We start from the raw sequence: 22,796 nt of genomic DNA on the forward strand, positions 1-22,796 counted from the left end.
ATAAAGAAGCTAGGAAAAAAGTAGAGACAAAATCACAATTAACAGCAGGTGTCAACAGTTGGTTTTACTCCAATGTTATAAGTTCCGACTCCTCGGCAGTAGGTGCTAACACTGTCTTTTTGACGCTGCCTCCAGGTGACAGTGCACAGGTACAACATGTAGACAGGGGCATGCAAAGCTCAGCGTACCGACTACCCAACACAAAATCATGCTGGGATCTTCGTTCCTAATCCAGGTGTGACTTTTGTCCTACAATGCTACAATGCGCTCATGTTAGAGGTGTTAAGAGACTGGCATACTCCTTTTTGTAGGATGATCGAACAGCTTCAGAAAGCCCCCACCAATTTCCGGTATCATCAATGAGAATTTATGTAACAGAAGATCTGACACTTTACACCCACTTCGTCCAGCCACTGTCCAACTGTGCAGAAAAAAAGCAGTCAACATCTTTCTTCTGCCTCAAGCCCCGTTTTCTCCATTTCTTATTTTCACTTCTGAATCTCGCTCTATAAATTGACTGCCTTTAAAGCTGCTGTTTATGTGTGGTAGCCGTTGCTCTCTGATGTGACTGGACAGCATACTGTACATTTCTTTTCTAACCATACATCCGCTGTTTAGCCCCTAAAGCCTGAATCATAAGCAAAAGTGGAGTGTTTATTGAGCTTTTTGGTGTGTCTAAAAAAGAAATTAAGTATCAGTTTGTACATATGAGTTTTAATTTGTCCAGGATTTTTGTGTAATTTGCACCGGTGATCTAGAGGCCTCAAAAACTCAAATATGCTACACTTGGAGTCACAGGGTTAGAGAAACAGTAACACAAATGTATTCTTATGTACCTCTGTTTGGAGAAGCTCATTAGAATGATTTCTAATTATGAGGTTAAAGGACACTGGGAAGTAAAATAGGAGCAGAAATCAAAGTTTGCACCTACATTAGACTTCATAACAAATTTGTATGTTCTCTCTATTCCTGCAGAGAGGTTATGAAACAGCACTGGCTTTTCACTGACAAACAACAGCAATGAAAAAAAATTTAGCTCCCATCTGACTGGTCATGGGAAAGTCTCCTCGTTTGATGACAGGTGAAGGTTTGAGGACTCATGCAGGCAAGCAGCTCTGAACTTTGATATTAAGTTTGACCTGATACTCAACCCTGATCTTGAACTGAGTGATTCCAAGAGGCCATCACCTTTATGCTGACAGCTGACCCACATATTATTTGGGTCAATGGGCGAATGAGGCAGGAGGATCATTCAGGTCAGCACTGCTGTGGCGTCACTTGGGGTGAAGCTAAACTTCTGAGGTCTGCTAAAGGACAGTAGCCTGCCAATGACCCTGGATCCCGGAGCCCAGTGGGAGCACGACTCACCAGGAACCACAAGGTTTATGGCTTTATGGCAAAACCAGAGGAAATGGCTCACCTCATAAAACAGAAAGCATACAGTCCTGTTGACTAGTGAGAGATCTAATTCACACACAACGTTGCTTTCAAAATATCCCCCTTAACTTTGGAATAGACCTAAAGAACAGATTCTTTAGTCTTGGCAGGAAGAAAGAAGTACATTATTCATTATGGAGAAAATACAGACACCGCACTGACTGATGGGTAAGCTACAATCAAAGCAGCATTGCTAGGCAACTGTCAAAATCCCACGATGAACACGTTCCTACTCATTCTCATGAGTGCTGAACACAAATTGACATTAATGAGAGTTTACTAGATTTTTTTTTTTTTTTTTTTTTTTTTTAAACGCAACCCATGCAGAAAAGAGAAAAAAAGATGGATGAGATGATGGACAAGAAACTCCACAGAGAAATGGAGTCGTTCTATTTTGGTGATGGACCAAATACTAGGTGGAACAAGCAAATTCACTTCTGCAGTTTGTGGGCTTCATACATCCTTTAGAGCCACCTTTTGGGGTTCTTTGTTGTTGCTACTATTTTTATCTCTTGCACATATGATGTCAATGTCATAATCTTAGTTAGGATGGTAGGCAGAGACTGGATCAGAAGACAAACAAAAACCACATACTGCTTTTGTCTCCTGGCTATAAAAGCAGACAGCAGAGGATTTACTAATGAACTGACACAAGATATTCATGGTGCCCAGAGGGAGAATCAAGTCAGAGCATAAGGACAGGGCATTAATCTATTTCATGTGTCCTCACACTTGGTTAAGAGGAGGGGTGGCGCCTGGAAGGAAGCTGTCTGATGTGACGGTGCTTTCTCACAAGCAGCCTCTATCAGGTAATGTATAGGCAAGTTCAGGACTACGGTGAAGCACAATGTGATTTCCCCGTGCTTTGTGTTGCTCCTAGGCAATCATGACAATGTTGGTCCACATTGCAACTGACCAATCCTGTTGTCTCTGCATTCAGTTAGCATTAGCCAAGAAGTTAGCAAACAGTATTACAAACTATCACAAGGAAACCAACACAAGCAACCTAAATTTGGCAAACAGCAAATATTACCATTCCAATTTGTTCCAGAAGAGAGTTTTGTATAAACAAAGACATTTATTACCATTCGATTGGTCAGTAGCAATATTGATCCTGGGCTAACATTATTATTTTATTATGCAGAAAGAACACCATCACAGGGATATCAGATACATCTACAGTGAATATGTGAAAAAAAAACTTATTTATTTAAACTTTATTAATTTATAATATTTAATGTTCAAATGACATATTGTGTGACAATTATTTTGCTATATGAAGCAAAATGACAGGTTTGGTTGGGGAAAAGTTATCATTCAAAACCAAACATGTTTTTTGAGCTACAGAGATTTTGTCTAAACATTATTCTATTAATCCAATGACAAAAAGCTTTAAGCTTTTGTCTAAACATTTTCATTAATCCAATGACAAAAAGCTCTGAGGTAAACAAATAAGACTGCAAAAGTAATGTAACTCGTCCACAGACCACATCACATTTACTTTGAAGACACACGTCTCAAAAGCACAGATTCTAGACAATTATTGAGCACAATCATGGTTTCCACAGATGATTCACCTTAATTTTTAAGACCCAATGGCAGCTGTGGCTCAGGGCTCAGGTTGTCTAATAATTGGACTGTCGTGCTTCCATCCCTGACTATCCTGATCTGCATGTGGAAATACTGAGCCTCTAATTGCCCTCCACGTAAGATACCAAGATACAGTTGTGGTCAGAAGTTTACACAGGCTTTTTCAAGGTCTGGAAGAAGACCCAATTTTGTCATCCTCAGATGAAAGGGAACGGATTAAGATGTTCAGGAAGAACCCAAGAACCACCCAGCCTGAAGGGAGTTTTACGTTGCCATGGACTGAGAGGGTGCCGACCAAGAAAAAACTCCCTGCTCCAAAATCGACACCTACATGGGCAAGCCAAATGCTTTCTGGAGAAAAGTCTTCACATGAGACAAAGATTGAGTTTTTTGTCACAATCACAAGAAGTTTGGTGGACTAAAGGTGAGGCTTTGCATGGTGGTGGTAGCATCACTGGTGTACTGCCTCAAAATTCTTCAACCTTTCGTCAAATCAAAAGCTACAGTTGAAAGTGGGATATAATTGAGTGTTCAAAGGGGACAATGATCCCAAACACACTTAAAAACTGGTTTTGGAGATAAAGCAGGCTAACATTAAACTTTTAGAATAGCCTTCCCGAAGTCCTGAACTCAGACCTGCAGAATTTGTGGACTACTCTTAAAAGCTGGATCTGTGCAAGGAACAACCAATTTAAAGGAACTCTACCAATTCTGCCAAGAAGAGTGGTCAAATATTCAGTCACAATCATGGCAGAAGCTTGTTGATGGTGACCAACTCGCTCAGAGACATTTAACCAACTATCACTGGAGGTGTATGCACATATTTGAGTATTTGTATCTGCATGTGTACTTTTGACCCTGTGCTCATTAGAGAAAATCCAAAATAAATTCAAACTTGTACACACAATTCTTGTTTTTTTAAAATTAATTAAAGATGCATGCTGTACTATGATTCCACCCTGGAAAAAGAACAGTTCAAAGAAAAAATTAAAAGCCTAAAATCACCATGAAAGTCACGCCCATGATAATGACTGTATGCAAACTTCTGACCACAACTGTAGATGCACAGAATGAAGTGTTGTATGTATATGTGTGAATGTGGTGTAGTGTTCAAGAGCTTAAAGTGATCAGTAAGACTAAACGGTATCTCATCCATCCATCCCTCAATAACTACACTAACCAAACACTGCTCCCGCTCAGTCACATTTTTGGACTGTGCGAGTGTGTGTGTTCTTCCACTTTGGTGGAAACAATAAAATTATTTCCAATAAGATGAGCATCACTTCAATATTACTGATGAGTAACACTCGCTGACGCCAGATTAAAATGGATGAACAGCAGAGAAAAACTGAATTAGGTTTGGGAAAAAAGCAAACAAAGTGGAGAGTCGACAGACCTCCCACAACACAATGAGTCACAGCAGTGGGGGGAAAAAAAGGTGCAACAAACAAGAATGAGTCGGAAAGAGTTAGTGGGGGTTGGCGGCAAGCGAATGGGAAAAGATTAGCAACAGCAAATACAACCTCAATCTATCACCAATCTGTGTTGTACATCATCTGTAGACAGGCGGGATTATTCCCATCTAAACATCATAATAAATATCTTGGGTTTCCCCTGAGTGGATTCAGTCAACGTGCAGGCTCCATTAGAAACTTTTATTGTTTGCTGTGCACAAAAAGCCTCATGGTTAATCTTTCAGTTTATCTAGAAACTAATTCATTTGTCATCTCTCAAATGAGATAACAGATCCGTGGCGCTGCCTGCTATCAAGCTTTCCTTGAGTTTGTTTGAACATCTCTCTTTCCATTTTTTCCTGATTGGAGGCGATAAGACCGTGGCGACAGGGTGGTCTAGCCAGAGTGCTTGTTGCTGGCGACAAAAGGGAGGAGCAGACAGGAAGGGACAGAGAAAAGGGAGAGAGAAGGTGACAGAGTTAGAGGGGCAGGCATGCTCAGCCTGGGTGATGCAAATAGCCCTGCTGTCGCCTCCCCCGCCTGCCAGGCTTTCATAATCTCTGTTGACAAAACAGAGGCACACGGCCCATGTCTGGCCATGTAAACTCACACCAGCAGCACGACAAGCTGCTTCAACTACTCACACAAGTTGCAAAGACTGTCTTCTATCCTAATAATAAAAATGACCTGGTCCTTAACAGGTCCTTAAATGACACTGTGTAAGTTATTTAACAGAAACTAAGACGAACTACTGAAGCATTGTGTGAAAAACTACATACACATTTAAACCTGGATTATATTTGGTTGTGGACATGGACAGCCAAGTAGTCATTCCCGTTATACTTCCTTAAAGTTCGCTTGAAGTCCGCTCTCAGGTGCATGCATAGTTGGTGCATTATAATGTAATTTCTCTACGAACAAGTCCTTGTGATCACAAGAAACAGAGCGGTATGCAGACTTTTGCGTGGACCCTCACGCTGACTCGGCGACGGAAAAATTTACATCACAGAGAGCCAAGCGGACTCCCGGATGTGTAAAGTATAAAACCTGCTTTCCTGGTTCCATAGGAATTAAGAGGGTAAGTCACAGAAAGGTTATCCACAAGTGGAAAGACAGCTGTCAATCATCTATTGAGCGGAGGTACCCAAAATTTACACATCTGTGTGTCTGATCAGGTGCAAGCAGATTCAGAGATACTATGATGATATCAAAGTAGGATATCAAAGGATTGATAAAGATAAATCAAAAAAGTCCAGCACCTCTGCTTTAGAAATGAGCAGTTCATTCAATTAATCCTTTAAGTTCTAGCGTGTGTGTTACAAACAATTGTACCCACTTGCTTCAACCATGTAATAAAGTTGAACCTGTTTAATTAAAAAAAATGCACATGAAAATGAACCAAAATGGAGACCCAGTCTAAAAGTACACTGCTGAATGTGTAATCAGGTTTAGATAATACCTTTGTAATTAAAGATCAAGTTTTTTATTTTTATTTTTCTATTGATTCGATGAGTTTTCTGCTCATCCAAAACCCTGAAGTGCCTCAACTGCCCATCACCTGACATTTATGCAGAGAAATCAACAAAGCCTTCACTTTAACTCACTGTGGAAGATTCCTGGAAGTATCTTTGCCTCACCTCATCCTTATCCCTCCTATTTTCTTCTGGTTCAGACACAGTGTCTCCCCTCCTATGGCCTGGACTCTCCTTCCTCCCTTTTCTTACCAACCTCACTCCTCACACAATCACTGCTGCTATAAGTGCAACAGCAGCGAGTTTGCAAAAAAACATGTGTGTGAGAATTCACGTGAACGAAAGAGAGAGTGTGGTTTGGTTAAGTGTGGGTACACTTATGTGTTTGCGAGTGTGTGTGTTGTCATCACCTGCAGACAGGGGTAAAAGATTAATGCTCTCTTTCAGCCTCTGTGGCAGGTAGAGCACAAAGAATAATTTGATTTCTCCTCCTGTCTCCCTGCTGTCTTCCCACTCTTCATTTTCTCATCTGCCTGAAAATCGTTCGCAGCCCTCTTTGTTTCCCTTGTTGCTACCGCCACTACCGGTCTTTTTTCGTAAACTATTCCACCTTCCAAAATTCAAACACACACACACACACACACACACACAAAAAAAAAAAAACCCACCTCCATAAAATATTTGCCTCAAAAACACACACACACTTTTCTCTGCATTTCAGCGTTCAGGTCAGGAGGATGTTGCAAGAGTGTGGCAACAACAAGAAACTGTCTCTGACAAACCGTTCAACCTGAACCCAGCAGGCCGTTACCATGCCAACCGTACGGGATGTTAGCCCACCTTTCGACGGCGCCAAGATGATGGACGATCAGGTCCCCCCCTCCCCTCGCTTTGGGGGCGCGGTCCTATGTGGGCTGATCAATGGAGTCTGGAGAGAAAAGAAAAAACAAACACACACACACACACGCGCAAAAAAGTTTAACAATCATGCTCAACAGTGCATGTTCATTAGGGCAATATTAATGAATAACAAGCAGCATTATTAATCAGCAGCCTGAAGACACATGCACAGGAAGCACCATTAACGTCTTAATGAGGAGAAGAAACTGCGAGGGAGCCCAGCCTCGCTATGTGCTTTTGTCTTCATTACGGCTGCACACGTACAGAGCAAACACATCATGGCTCCTGTGCATTTGCATTAACACGCAGACCTCTCCCACAACCTGACCAAATACACACACACACACACACACACACACACACACACACACACGCATGCACACACACAAAAGGGATGTTGAGACACAAGTTTTACAGGAAGCCAAAGAGCTGAAACCTGAAAGTGAAGACAGCAAGTTTAAAAGAAAAGAAGAAAAAGTGAAGTGCCTTCACATCTTTCCCTCTAAATGAATACTTCAGAAACACAACTGGATATAAACATGAAGCCTTTATTGGCAAATATCCACTGTGGCGTATGGACTTGGAGTAAGAGCACAAAAACAAACTATTAGGCTAAAATCACTGCGCTAATTCCAAAAGCACATAATAGGCTAATTTGTGTCCATTTAGATCCTGATAAGAAACGCTGTGTGTGTGTGTCTGTGTGTGTTCTTTGGCCATGAGTTGTTGTAGTAGCTCAAGTGTTCAGCGTCTGAACAATCCAAGAAGAGTATCCCGTAGGGGTAAACAGTGCGTAACCATGGGGAACGCTGGGCGTTTCCATGACACCCTGTCATCGGTGAAGCACACCACAAGGGTGGCTCATGTTCTTCTGTCGCTGTACCTCAGTGTGTGTGTGCGTCTGTGTGTGTGAGAGACAGAAAGTAGGTTTACTTTCATTTTTATTAAATGAATGATGAGAGCGTCATGTCGGAGTCTCTGAGTTCAGCTTGAGTGCGTCTGTGGGATTCTATTGTTAATCTCACATCTACCAGGCTACCGTTCTTCTTCTTATAAAACAAATGCAAAAAATGTAATGTATTGTTTATTGCAAGTGTTTCAGTCTTAATATATTGTTAAGTATTTCTACTGTAAATTTCATCAACATTTCATTTTAAAATATAATTACTTTAGATTTATTATCTATAGAAACACCGGCACTGAACAGCAGCAAAATGAGCTCCTGAATTATTTTTTCTAGTTGTCCTTCTATAATGGAAAGTTTTTTATTGCCATCAAAAGCCGATGAATGCCTTAAAGCAGAGATCGGTGGGATGCACTAACAACAGACTTTGGAATCGAGAAAAAAAAGGTTTTCATGAGCTGTTATGCTGAAAAACTGAGGCTTTCAGGAGACAAATGTAGATTCAAAAATAGCATGTTAGGCAACAGCAAGAAGATTTGAAAAACCTTAAGCAAATATTTTAAAACCATATGAAATATTTCTTCATGTTACTCAATGTTAAGTGAAAGAATCCATCCATCACTTTCTGAACCACTTATCCAGCTAGCCTATCCTAGCTGACACAGGTCGCATGGCAAACAGAGAGGCAGGAAACCATTCACCCTTAAATTCACACCTACAGCCAATTTTTAAATCACTAAATAATCTAACATGAATGTTTTGATGTTTCTGTGGGAGAAAGCCTGTTAGCCATTTTTAACTTTCTCAGTTAAATATGGATAACTGAGAAAGTTACGATCAGTGACCTTCATCTATGGTCATCTACAGGTCAACCATCAACATCTACGAAGGTTGGCGGTTCGATCCCTGTAAGATACGGAACCCTGAGTTGGTCCCAATGCATTCATCAGATCGTCAGTGTGTGTGTGTTAGATCGCTAAAGGCATTTTGTTTGCACTTCAGTGTTCTTTTTCTTATGTCTGATGGACTGTGTCTCTAAAGCGGGATTTATGGTCCAGCACAGGTAGCGGGTTAGCTGTCCGGGTACAGCCCATCTGCATGCAGAGAGCTCTGTTGTCAGATGGAGGCAGTGTAGAAAATATGTGGTGCAACCAGTCTGTGGACCGCTCTTTCTTGTGCTGTGATTGGTCTGTCAGCCAGCCACGCAGAAGAGCGAAGCCATACAGAGTGTTACAAACAATGAAAAGCATCCTCTGCAGTCGGTGCTTGAACTTTATATACTGTATTTACTGATCTTTATTTATGAGTGTTTTTGTCACCTCTCCTTCTCTATTCCAGCCCACTTGTCAACCAATCAACATTAGACAGATGCTTACATCATCCGTTTCTACCGGTGCACAGTCAGAATCTAGGAGAACTGTACAGGATTGTGTCTGGGGTGGGTGAAAATACCTCTCCAGCCCCCATCTGACTGGAAACGTGCAGGGACACATTTGCGAGACCATAAAGATGTTGTATTCAATAGTGCAACCCCCTCAGGATTATTGATGGACAGATGGTGGCTCCATGCTAGCCACACCTTGAGCAATTATTCAAAACCACAACCATCAGAATACTTCTAAATTTAAGATTTTCACTTGAACACTGACTCTTTGCACACCTTCTTTATGTAAGATAGCTGGACTTAATTCAATATAATTTTGTGCAGATGAGTCACGACATAATCAAAAATTAGAAGAAAAAAAAGCACCTCAGACGAATCAGCTTTTACACTACTCGGTTATACTCACACAAAAAATGTATTTTTAAAGCAGTTTGTTACACTGTGTATGTTTACGTGTGTGTTATATGCCTATATGCCATTCACCATCAGCGACCTGACCGCTGGCTGCACCCATGATTGGGAGCAGATGGAGGCTGTCGGTGTGTGCATGTGTGTGTTAGCGGGCAGGAGACAGGAGGAGGAGGAGGGGTGAGCGCTCTAGTTTAGGTGATGTATGGACTCTCACACACCAACAAAGACCCTCCTTCAACCGATGTGTTTCCTATTAATTGAAAGGGGAGAAAAATAGAGCCGGAGAATGACTGCTTAAGCAGGGAGAATTTATAGCTCGCCTGCGACAAAGACTAACTGACTCGATTTTTTTGTGCAAAAAGTTTAGGGGGGGAAGACTCGTTCTTTGTGCTGTGCACGAGCAGGGACAAGAGAGTCTTCAGTGTGATCATTACTGTTCTTTGTGCTCACTTTGAAACAGCCGTGAAAACCAGAATGAATAAAATGGTAGTTAACTGCATGTGGCGCTGCTCATACTGGCGTAAAGCCTTGAATTTAAAAGCAGTGTGAATGAGCTTAAGATTCAGAGTCAATGAAGAAATGTTGAGCTTAGGCCTTTTTACAGTCTGCTCTCCTCTGAACACGTGTCTGTTTATCTCCTCGCGCTCTTCAATTACTCATCACCACAAAGCTAAACAAGCTTCAGCCTTGTACTGTCTGAATGTTTGCTTGCTTTGCCTTTCATCAATGCAACCCGAGCGACACAATAAATATCGTATACAGCGGCATCTTCTTCTCGTTAAAGCGACTGCGCTTAAAGATGCAATAAAGATGCAGCCGCAGTTCACAGTTTAAAGGGGATGCTCGCACAAGAGCCGTTAACTTCATGAACACGACGTGCGCAGCGCATCGTGAGTTTCACAGAACGAGCGGGTATTTACGGCAGAGATTTCGTCTCGGCGGCATTTCTGCATTTCGAAGCCGCAATCAGAGAAGCTGATTTAGCTCAGCTGTCAGGCTGTTGTGACTTTTGAGGTTTCTTCCTCTTTACTCGTTGCATGATACTCCAGAATCCACTGAATCATTGTTTACTGGGCCTCCTCTTTGTTCCTGAAAATCACCTCGTTTGGCCTTGACCTTAAAACCAGGTGACTTACAGACCTCTTTAACAGCTGCTAAAAGTGCTGGTATTAAGAAGTGAAACAAAAGTAACACTTTCACTCAAATGTATGCAAATCAGAACAAATCCAAAAATAGTCAAATAAGAATTTACCTTCTCAAGTTTTCAGTTTCTCAGCTCAAACAGGCGTTCATGGTGATCTACGCTAACATCTTCGTCTTGAATCGCAGTGGTCCGCAAGCTGAACCACAACATGCTACACCTCCAACTTGTGCTGTATGGCACTTTAATCTAGTTGAGGATGAAGAGAATATAAAGAAACAGATACTTCCTCATCTGGCGTCTTAATGACAACTGTAAAACTGCGTGCAACCAATGAGCATTCAGGATAAGATAAAGATGGTAAAACTGGACACGTGCCTTCATCTGGTATCATCAGCTGAACCAGGAAGAAAACCAGGAACGAGGGCCATGCTGTCATGCAAGAAAGTGAAATAATCCCTCTTGCTAACAAAGTCCATTACAGTGTGGATTTATATGAGACTAATCAGTAAGCGGGTGATCTTTCTTAAGTAGACTCAAGGCCTACAGACAAATAAGTACAAATAATATTTCAAAACAAGTTCACTGCAGTAAAAGCACTTTTGGGAATCAGTGGCCTAAAATTGGCGAATGAGGTACTACAAACTCCAGTGGAAAAATATGAATCCAGGTACAAAGTGCATGAAGCCGCAAATGCATTAAGATAAAAGAAACACTGAGACAAAGACCCGATGTACCTTTGCTAGATATGGGACCGACTGGACCCTTTTACAAAAAGAACAAGTACATTTTTAAGCCGGAAAAAAAAGCCCTGCGTTGTATAAATGGCACTGAACCTTTTCCAGTCCTTTCCTTGCTCCGATGTCAAGAAATGGCACAAAATCCAGGTTTCAGTGAATAAATAGAAACAAATAATGAATAAACAAATAAATACAACAAACACTGGATTAAATGAAAGGTAAACTAACACCGACACAAGGCTAGTCAACAGCACCAGCAGCAGTCATCACCAACCCGGGATGTAACTGATACACTAAATGCCCTTCCTGATGCATCCCTCACCTTTTATCCAGGCCTGGTACTAGCAGCGCAATGACTTTTGCCCCCACATAGCTGGCATGTGTACAAACTCTAGCTGTCCAACTGAGATGGACAGTTATAGAAGTGAAATGACTCATTTGAATCATAGTCAGCCCACTTGCTGTCATAAAGTCAAACTTGCATCGGGTTAATAATTTGGCTCATAACATTTGTGAGCAGAAATGGCTTCAGCTGAGAAACACATCTACAGCACTCATATAGTTAAGTTTTTTGGTTTTGTTTCTGCCAAACAAAAAATTAAATCCAAAGTGAAACCAGCTATGCAATCTTAATTAAATGGGACCTATTATGCTCATTTCCAGCTCCGTATAGTTTATTCTTGGACTCTACTACAGTCTAGATTTATCTCATAATAGGCCTTACTTCAGCCCCCCTCAGACTGCCCCTTACAAACAGAAGGTTTGGACAGCAGATGGGTGGCATCATAAAGACCCACGGGTAGAAAAAAACTGAAGCGGCGCATTTAGAGGAGTCTGAAGCCTCAGATTCTTTGTACATATGTACAAACAGGCTTTTAAAACCAGTTTTAAAGCTCACTTTTTTGTCTTTTTTACCTTGAGTTCAGTTTGAGTCCATCAGTTTTTTTATGTTGCAGTATCTTTTTTAGTTACATTTGTTCATTTTTATGGTTTATTTTGTTGTATTTACTTTATTTATCTATGGTTTTATCTTGGTAGTTTTGTAGCTTGTTGCTTTTAAATGTGCTATAGAAACAAATCTAACATTGACATTTACATGTATGCTGACATCATCCACACATGATGGAAAATAAGAAATATTAAGTCCCTTTAAAGTTTTTCCTGGAGTATTCTGACAGCTGAAAATCAGTTTTTTAACACGCTTTAAAAATGTTAAAAAAAAAAAAAAAAAAAAAAAAAAAAAATCACGTCCACACGGATCTTTGTCTTTAAGAAATATCTTCAGGCGTCTGATGAAGGCACAGAAACTTCAGACTGATCCAGGAGTCGTTTCTGTGTGAGCTTTATTCCTTTCCCCCTCTCTCGTCCCTTCTCCTCACATTTTATAACAGGCTTTTTCTCTCCGTGTGTCTATCTTCTGTAATGGCCGTGAATAAGGGAAATTGTGTGCACTAGCCAGCATACACAACAGCACAGTGAAGACAGCATAAAAGTACATTGTGTGAAAGTGAGTGTGTGTACTCTGGGTGACTCTGCTTTAGTTTTGCTTCACCCAGTCCCCCTCCAACAAACCCAGCGCTCACACTGGAGCAAAATACGAGCCAAGCCACATCTTGGCACCTTGCCTCCCCTTAAACAAATCAGACCATAGAGGCTAATATAAAAACTCTGAGTCCAAAGCTCGCCTCCACAGACAATGGGGTACAAAGAGGGGAGCCACTCTCAGCTACCCCACTCTGTCTTAAATGAACCCGTACAAGACTCAGAGCTGCTATTCACCCCCAACAGCAATAGTTTCACCACTGTCTCCATCATCTACACCCTCTTTTTGTTGCTTTTAAATGGAGCTTTGATGTTATATTGTTCTCAACAGGCCTTGCTTAAAAAACACTAATTGCCACTAAACTAAGAAGCAATTTGCTTCCAAAGTGAGAGAGAACTTTCCATCTTTAGACCAATTACTGCTATCATAGCGCACAGCCTGCTACTTCAAACTTCACACTTCAGAGAGGGGATAAGAGGGGGTGGAGGATGAAGAAAAGCAGAGGGAAAGCGTCTGGCTCGGGGTAGAAATAGGCCAAGCAGGTCTAAAAAATAAAACTCATCCAGCCATCCAGGGTGTGTCTGCTGTAGGCTGCCATCAAACATGCATTTACATATTCAAAAAAAGAAACAGGCGTTTGCATGAGTCATCCTTTCCAAGAAGGTAGAGGAAAACCACACAGCACACTGTATCGTGCTACAGTACAGTAGGAAGTGTGCAAGATTTCGTTAGTTCCAACATTAAACATGAATCTGCAGTTAAGCTGCTAAATGAACTGTTAAAGCGAAGCAACTATAAAAAGAATAAAAGAAAAGTTAGCGTATCCGATTTTTGCCACTTTAAAATGATTTTAAAAATTACACTCTTGTAATTAAAATTCTTTTAGATAGTACTCAAGTTCAAAAACTAAGGCGATCACTTCACACATGCACAGTCTACTCTATTTGTGTTTACAGTCTCATCTCTCCACATAAATTAATCATTTTCAGCCAATGATTAAAAACAGTGAACTAAGAAACGTGAATAGGGTTAAGTGTAGTTTTATGACCTCATAAAGTTTGTCGTTTCCTCTTCTTCAATTTAGGGGTCGCCACAACGGGTCATCTGCCTCCATCTCAACCTATCCCTAGCAACCTCCTCTGTGACACCAACCCGCCGCATGTCCTCCTTCACTACACCAACGAACTTCCTCAGAGGTCAACCTGAGCTGTCCCTCTGATACACTCATTCCTAAGCTTGTCCATGAGAATCTCAGCATCTTCACCTCCAGCTTGCCACCTGTCTTTTTGTTGGTACCACCACCTCCAAACCATACATCACAGCAAGTCTCACAGTGAACAACGAAAGCCCTACACTTTCACTGTTACTGACTTTCATTCTTTTTCTCTCCAGAGCACATCTCCACCTCTCCTCTTTCACTACAGATCACAGTGTCGTCTGCAAACGTCACAGTCCACGGAGAACAAGCTTCACTTTTTCAAGCTTCACCACGGTGATCATGGTCTCAGTACTGTAACTGAAACAGGAATGATAAAAAAGTGGCACGAGAAAACACCACCCTGCTTTGCATCACAGCATTTAGTTTCATTTGTTCAGTAGCTTCTGGTGCCGGGCAACTTTGCAGGGGTTTAAGTGACACACACTCATGAGCGAAAATTAAGCGAAGAACAAGCATTCAGAATTGTGTTGATACTTTTCAGGTCTCCTGTTGTAAATGAAACCTTTTTTATGTTTCTCCATTCATTACTCCAGACTTCTCCCGTAATTTTTCACCCGAGAGCACGTTGCTTGTTTTTCTTTGTTAAAACTACACGAACCTTTAATGAAAGTGTAGTCATTGGCTCCGAGTTTAAAACCTCACAGTGTTCGAGTTGACGCCGTGTTTGTGTGCACAGTAAATTAGCGAGTGACAGACGAGAGCCCAAGTTACTTCCAAGAACACGAGCTGCAAAGTATCACCATAAATCATTGACGATATGTGTCATTAAAAAAAACAACTTTGCTGAACTGTAATTGTGCGTTTATGTCAACAGGGATTGTTGTCAACACCTAAACCTTGCCACGTTCTGAACACGTATAGACAGAGGACAGTATGAGATTGGCTAAATAACTACATTAAAGTGCGGATGCATTCTTCCTCATCGGTAATGGCGCAGAGCCACAAAGAGTCCTGATAAGATAAGGACAGTGAAGAAAACAGCCACACGGGGACGAACTCTGTGAATGAGCGTGTCGTAAAGACACCTCAGGGTCAAAACATGTTTGGAGCACTAAGTCTGACACGTGCCTACACAGTCAAACACAGTACAGGGTTAAATAAAACGCCTCACTGGGAGCCATTAATTATGCAGGGACTATGCATTATCATAACATAGAGGTCTGTTACTGTGAGTTAATTAACAATGAACCAAGAGGCATGGCTGTCATATCAAAGAACGACGAATGACTGGAGCTTTGGTAAATACTTAAAACACTGTTGTCATCACAGAGCATAAATTACCTAGTTACAAGCCTCATGGGGTACAGAAAGAAAAATGCAGGGAAACTGCAGAGAAAACACTCACCTGCTTTCCTTTTGGTGATTGTAAAATGAATTAAAATTGAGGGGAAAAAAATAAGGGCTTTCAATATCGCTGTTAGTGTATGATCTAATTAGTGTGACAGGTCAGTCAATAAGTCACTCCTCTCCATATCTAAACACACCCTTAATTGTTCACCTGCTGCCAACTTCTCACAGCAGAATCCAACTGGAATTAAAAACCTGCAGTTTGCACATTACCTAAAAGTCATTTATTGTAAGGCAGGAATGTAGGTTTCAATAAAAACTGAAACATGTAACTCTAAAACAAAAGGCTGGCTCAGACTGAAATGATCTTAGATAGGTGTAGCAAATAAAATGCCTTCTCTGCTTCTATAAAGAAAAAGACCTTAACACACTGCTCAAAAAAATAAATAAGTAAGTTTGAAAACGCATCATACCTCAATGGAAATAAAATCATGCTGGACATCTATACTGATATGGACAGGGTAATGTGTAAATCAATAGTTTGTATGCCCTCCACATGCTTGTATGCATGCCTGACAACATTGGGCATTGGGTTTCCATTGAGATGATGGATGTTGTCCTGGGGGATCTCAGATCTGAACCAGGGCATCACTGAGCTCCTGGCCAGATTGAGGTGCAGCCTGGTGGATGGACCAAAACATGATGTCCCAGAGGTGTTCTTTTGGATGTAGGTCAGGCGAGCCTGTCAGTGGTATCAATTTCTTCAACCTCCAGGAACTGCCTGCAAACTCTTGCCACATGAGGCCGGGCATTATTGTGCACCAGGAAGAACCTAGCACCCACTACTCCAAGGATTTCAAAGACTGCCCTGCCTACCTCATGGCCTAGCCTGTAGAGGTCTGTGCGTCCCTCCGTGGATATGCCTCCAGGACCCACCACCAAATCATTCATGCTGAACAATGTCACAGGCAGCATAACGATCTCCTTGACTTCTTCATACCTTTAACCTTTGTCACATGTGCTCAGGGTGAACATGCTCTCATCTGTGAAAGCACATGGCAAATGCCATTTGGGCTCCACACTGCCGGCCAGTGAAGTGAGATCATTTTGTAGGAATCTTGCACTGCTCATCCTGTTCCACCTTGCACAAAGGAGCAGATACCAATCCTGCCAATGGATTAAGGACCTTCTACAGCCCTGTCCAGCTCTCTCAAGAGTACCTCCCTGTCTACTGGAATCGCCATTGGTCATGGGACTGTACTGGGGGACATAGCAAACCTTTTGGCTATATATTGGAGGATTTGAACTAGGGTCCAGGTATTGCCTAATGCTAAAAGCAGTGACACTGATCCTAGCCAAACGCCAAACTAGTGAAAAAGAGGAAATGATGAGAAGTGGAAAAAATGTCGCCAGTGGCGACCATTCCTTTTATAGGGTTTTTCTCATTGTTGCCCCACTAGTGCACTTGTTGTTCATTTCATTAACACTAAAGCAGCTGAAACTGATTAACAACCCCCTTTGCTACTTAGCAGAGCAGATCAATATCCCAGACGTTTAATTGACTTGATGCTATACTCTGATTAAAAAGAGTTATTTTAATTTTTTTTGAGCAGTATATTATGTGTGTATTACCACCAGCAATAAACACTAGTAGGTTCATTTTTGTGCACTCTGTTCTCACTTCTCTTTTCTTTAAAAGTCGTTGTGCTTGATAAATAAGAAAAAGGCGAGAGAGAAATAAAGAGAGAGAAATATATCCTGAACATACACTGCACTGCTCTGTGGGGCTACTGACACTGTTGCTGTTGAGGAGATAACCATCTCTGCATCTACTTCAAATGCATACTTCCTGGATGGCTGAGGCCGCAGACAAATGAATCCATAAAAAAGCGTTTAGTTGAGATCGCCATTCAAATTTTATCATTTAAATTATCCAAATAGTTTATGCCGTAAAACTGAGCCGGAGAAATAATAAGCATATCGTCTTCCTGTTGTGATCATTTAAAAGTAAATGTACAACGTGTATACTGACGCAGGTGCAAAGGATGTCAGGTAAAAGTACAGGCTGTCAAATACACAATGCTGTGAACAGCTCTGATGCACAGTCCTGCACCGATATCACTCTTTCAATGCAGTGTCCTAAGATAAACCTTTGTTTGAGGCTGGTGTGAGCTGGCTCTGCAATCCTGCATCTGAACTCAGATTAACCTGAGTCTTCATGATCCTCTGCTTTGATATGAGAGGCTGAACAAAATTTTCTCTTACAGATTACTGCAGAGCAGCAGTTTACTGAATGTCTTCCGCAGCAGATGTCAGGAAGATTTACATGAACCTTTTATGAGGTGACCAACTACATGACAAATCACATAATACCATCATGTTGAATCTTCACTGTAAAAAACGTTTAAGATGACGACCACGTAAAATAAATCTGATGTATAATTCTTTGAGTCTAGGATGGGATACGAGCTTCTGAGGCAGTGGAAAGCACATTTACTCAACAAATGTGCTTTACTTTTGAGACATTTTTTTTTAAATTTTAGACACAAATGTCACACCTTGCCACCCAATGCCATACTGTCATATTTATTTAACATATTATTTAACTATTTTATTTAACAGTATAATAATATTTGCATAGTTAACATCAGCAGGCTACTACAATAAAATGCAAAATACTGCCGGTTGCCTGTGCTACCCCTCAGCCTCCCTCAGGCATGAGCATCCTAGGTGACTTCCTTGAGTTCTTGAGTTATAGCATTCACAAGATTTTCAGAGAACGTGACCTCTGACCTTGACCTTGGGTTCATGGTCACTGAGATTCAAACTTGTCCAAGATTTTTAGTAGATGCCCCAATGGTATGAATTTCAAAAATTTCAAACTGGGTCATCTCATTCTCAAGTTACCACATTCACAAGAGTTTCAGAGTACCTTACCACAGTACCAAGAGTACTTGTGGTATGACTGTGGAAGTCCAAGGTGACTTCCTTCTTGAGTTTTTGCAATCACAAGATTTTCAGATGGCTGCCCCTGCCTGAGCCTGGTTCTCACAGAGCTTTCTTCCTGTTAGAAGGGAGTTTTTCCTTCCCACTGTCGTCAAGTGCGTGCTCACAGGGGGTTATCCGAGTGTTGGGGTCCTCTCTGCATTATTGTAGGGTCTTTACCTTACAATATAAAGCACCTTGAGGCAACTGTTATTGTAATTTGCTGCTGTAGAAATAAAACTGAATTGAGGAAAGTTTTCACCTAAGCTTTTCACTAAAGCACAGACAGCAACATGTAAAGGAGCGTTACTGCGTTGCCACTTTTACTCAATTGATGAATCAAAAGTTGCATGGAACCAGCAGATCCGAGTCTCATGTATCAAATGCAGGTTTGCGTGTGCAAGTGGTCCGAGGCTGAGAGCTCGATACAAAAAGATAAACTTGGTCAAGTGGAAAAAGAATAAAAACAGGAGGGTGGGGTTTGTGTGAAAGAATGGTATGTCACTGGAAAGGTGTTTTGCTTTTTTTTTTATTTCTCACAAGATAATTGCATGCAGAGAAAACTCAAACTCTTCCGCTGCTTAAGCTGCCAACAGTGAGAACACTTCATCTGCTGATGCATGCATGTGATGATAAGTTTAAGTGTGTGTGTAAGTGAATAAGCTGCGCGACTTTGTTAGTGTCAGTGGGACATAATTGGCTCACAATAAATCATCAGTGCAGCCTTAGTGAGAGAACACCATCTTCTCCTCCACCTCTACCGTCCTCCTTGCCTCCCCTTCTCGCGCTCTCGCTCTCCTTGGTGACAGCGAGGGAGCAGATTCACCACATAAACACCCTGCTCCCTCTATTTATTTGCTCCGAGTCCAAAAACTGCACAGCATAAGGAAAAAATGATAGCGGGTGGGAGGGGTGGAGGAAGAAGAGTGAAAGAGAGGAGAAGAGGGAGGCAGACAGACAAACACACTCACACATGTACACTGCAGATTCGGCTGCACACACGTGGACAGGGCGCGCACGCACGCGCAGCACTGCACACACTCCTGGTTGAGCATCTAAATCACATTAGCTGCCTGCCTTCAATCCATCACTCCCACAGACAAAAGCACATGGTGGAGAGGCAGGGAAACTGCATGGCAACATGCATTACCACCCACAAACAAACAAACAAACAAGCACACAATCAATCACAGAGCAGCTGACACACCTTGAATCCAGACAACAGCAATAAAGGAGAAAGCACTCCTTCCTAAGCAAAACAAAACAAAACTCCCCAATCACAAATCAGCCTGCATTCACTTCCATGCACATCACTGTCAGTGCATATCAGCTGCACATTCAGGGATACACTTATTTGGCGCTGCTGCTGCTGCTCTGTAAAAAGTTGCACTTCTGTCAAAGAAAACCAACAACTCCATAAAACCACGGTTGCTTTAAATATTTAAAGAGGAAGGAGCTAAGCACGGGCAGAACGACATCTTGAGAAATCTTTCTTTTCTGTCTGTATCAATCTTCCTTCCCATTAGAGGGGGGTGGGGCCCTTATCTAAGCGTGTTTGTGTGTCCGTGTAGAGGCAAATGTTTGTTAGAGGTGGCTCTGATCTTGAAGACGGTGCGAGCTAGGTGCTCCTTACCTAATGGGATGCATAGCGAGCGTGCACCCCCTTTTTTTGTTTGTGTTTTTTCTCTAATGGCCTATCTCTTGGGTAAGGTAATTGGCTGGTAAGGCAAACGAGAGCTGATGGAAGAGAAGAGAAGACAAGAGAAAAGAAGAGAAGAGATTTAGGGAGCAGCACAGACTCAGTGTGTGCTCTGTATATTATAAGAACATATGGTGCCCACTGTGCAGCAGGAGCAGGCAGAGCACCACAGCGCAGCCCTCATCCACTCGTCTAGCGAGTCGCTCTCTCAGCTCCCACTGTTCTCCCTCCCTCCCAGTCTCCGGCTCTGTCTGGTTAACTCAATAACATCCACAGCCTCCTTTTCTTAGGTTGCTGTTTTTCACTTGCAGAGAAATTTTTTTTCTTAACAAAAAAAAAGAAAAGAAAAAAAAAAGAAGAGAAAATCATCTCATCCTTTTTTCTCCTCCTTCATCTCTTCCCAGATGACCGGCTCAGGCTCTCGTCTCCTCCACGTCTTTCTTCACTACAGTTATGCCCACTCGACTCATCGAAGAGCTTAATCTAAACCAAAAAGGATTACTTCAATCGCATTAAAATCGGAAAACTGACAGCGCCATCTCTGCTGTGACGGGCATTTAGGCTGTGTTTACACATGCACGTGTGCAGCACAAGACACACGCTGGAAGAACTCCCTCACCACACTGTCTACATGTGAACAGAAGCAACAATTAGACAGTAGTACTCCGCCGCACAGTGCGGTTACGAAACTGCTAATGACCGAATATGCAGCTGCAAGCCGGTGTGTGTGCGTGCGTGCACGCGGCATCAAAGCAGCGAGCGAGTGGGCTGCTCTTTTAGTTGGCTCATAAAATCATTTAAAAATCGGCCCGCTGCACACAAACACACACGCAGATGCACGCACCCCCAGCCGTTTGATGTGTAATGAGAGAAACCATTAGCAATAAAAATGGGCTCTCCCCGCCCTGCTGCTCAGCAGATCTTACTCAGAGCCACAGTTACGTGTCTATTTATACATTCACTCTTCTTGAGATTTTCTTCTTCTCTAACAGGGAGCAGTTTGTGCAGCTTACACCCAACAAGGCTGCATTTCTGCTGCCCTTCCTCTCCCCGTGTCTTCTTCTGCTGCTTCTGCTTCTCTACCTCTGTCTCCTGTTCCCATCCCCCCTCTCTCTCTCTCTCTGGCTGTCTCCTCCCTCTCCATACCCTTCCCCCAGCTCTTTCCTGCTCTGTGCCTCCCTGCCTCTCTCCCTCCCCACCTCTCATCAGGCTATATGCAGCAAGGCACAAATTCATAGAGGGGGGGGGCAGACAGTGAAGGGGAGCCTGAGATAAAGGGAAAGATGGGGGGGTCAGAAAAGGAGAGATGGCTTTTGCACAGAAAGAAGGGAAAGAAAGAGCGAATGACAGACTCGCTGGGAAAGAAAGCAGGAGGAAGGGGGTGAGGCAAATAGAAAGTGTGTGAGAGAGAGAGAGAGAGAGAGAGAGAGAGCACGAGGGGGAGGAAGAGGGATGGGAGCGTTGTTGGGAGAGCAGTGCTGAGGAAGAAGAGGAGGAGGAGGAGGGGGAAGCTCGCTCTTGTTACAGCAATGGGCGTTCCTCTCCTCGGTTCCTGCGAGGTCAAAAGTTTACCGTGGTTTTAATTTCACCTTTCCGCAGCCAATCAGAACGCGTCTCCGGCTGCTGGGGGAACTTTGACCCATTCTGAGAATTTGACTGTAAAGATCTGCAGCTCGCCTCTACTCCTACGGTTTTTCCACTTTATACTTCTGGTTTTTTCTCTCTCCTTTTATTATTTGTTCCCACCTTTTCCGAGCACACCTCCCCCTCCATGTTTCTTTGAAACTCCTTGATCACAGAGGAGCAAAAAAACAAAAAACCCCTAGTGCTGTTGTTGTTTATCTAAGGGGATAGAAGAGAAGAGAGGGGAGGAGAGAAAAAAGGGGATTTTTTTTCCTTTCTTTTTTTTTTTTTTGCATTTCATTTCAGTACTTTTCCTATGCTTTCCAAATGAGATGCCACATAGGCTGCTTGAGAGTCGCGAAACCACAATATCAACAGCTTCTCCCCCTCAAAATGAACAATGCACACCACATTCCTCGTTAATGTCACTTAAATACTCAACAGAGGAGACACGCCTCGCTCGGTGTGACTGAGTAGTAGGCTTGCGCGCGCGTGTATGCACAGGCATGTGAGCATGGAGAAAGTGTAAGTGTGTATCTGTGAAGGGGGAGGAGGCTGCAGTTAGATCATAGCATCAGAGAGGGGAGGGGCAGCTCTGCAAATAGAGCAAGCAGAGAATCAGCTTGACTGGCAATGGTAAGCAGAATGGCTTCGAGCCTCTCGTTAGAAGAGGCCTGGCGTGCTTGTGTGTTTTTGTATTGCTTGCTCGTCTGTGTGCATGTGTGTATATGTGCATATTTGATTAATTAACAGCCACCGTCAGTGAAGAAGCTCCCCGTTGCTGTATTCTCCCCACCTCGGCGGCACAATTGCCTCCACCCTAGTCCTCCATCCACCCGACTGTGATAATAAGGCACACGCACACGCGCAGACGCAGGTCCTCGGGAAAGCAGTGGGCTGTAAAGCCCCGCAAACGTGTGCAGATGAAGTAGCAGACGTGATGAGATGTACAGTCACCTTCCACCTGTAGCTGACTTTGACGCTGCCTTTCCGTCCTGTTCTCCACC

The 22,796-nt window shown here is 42.5% G+C and overlaps 1 protein-coding gene across 1 annotated transcript in view; it reads right to left on the bottom strand.

Annotated features, from left to right (window-relative positions):
- The window catches only part of LOC116310949 (nuclear receptor coactivator 3-like), a 64,581-nt gene that overhangs the window by 21,857 nt on the left and 19,928 nt on the right, over positions 1–22,796 (bottom strand). The window contains 1 exon segment of the mRNA XM_031727910.2: positions 6,794–6,881. The gene's annotated coding sequence lies outside the window, so the exon portion shown is untranslated.

Source organism: Oreochromis aureus, linkage group 20 (genome assembly GCF_013358895.1).
Source record: "Oreochromis aureus strain Israel breed Guangdong linkage group 20, ZZ_aureus, whole genome shotgun sequence".
NCBI lineage: Eukaryota > Metazoa > Chordata > Actinopteri > Cichliformes > Cichlidae > Oreochromis > Oreochromis aureus.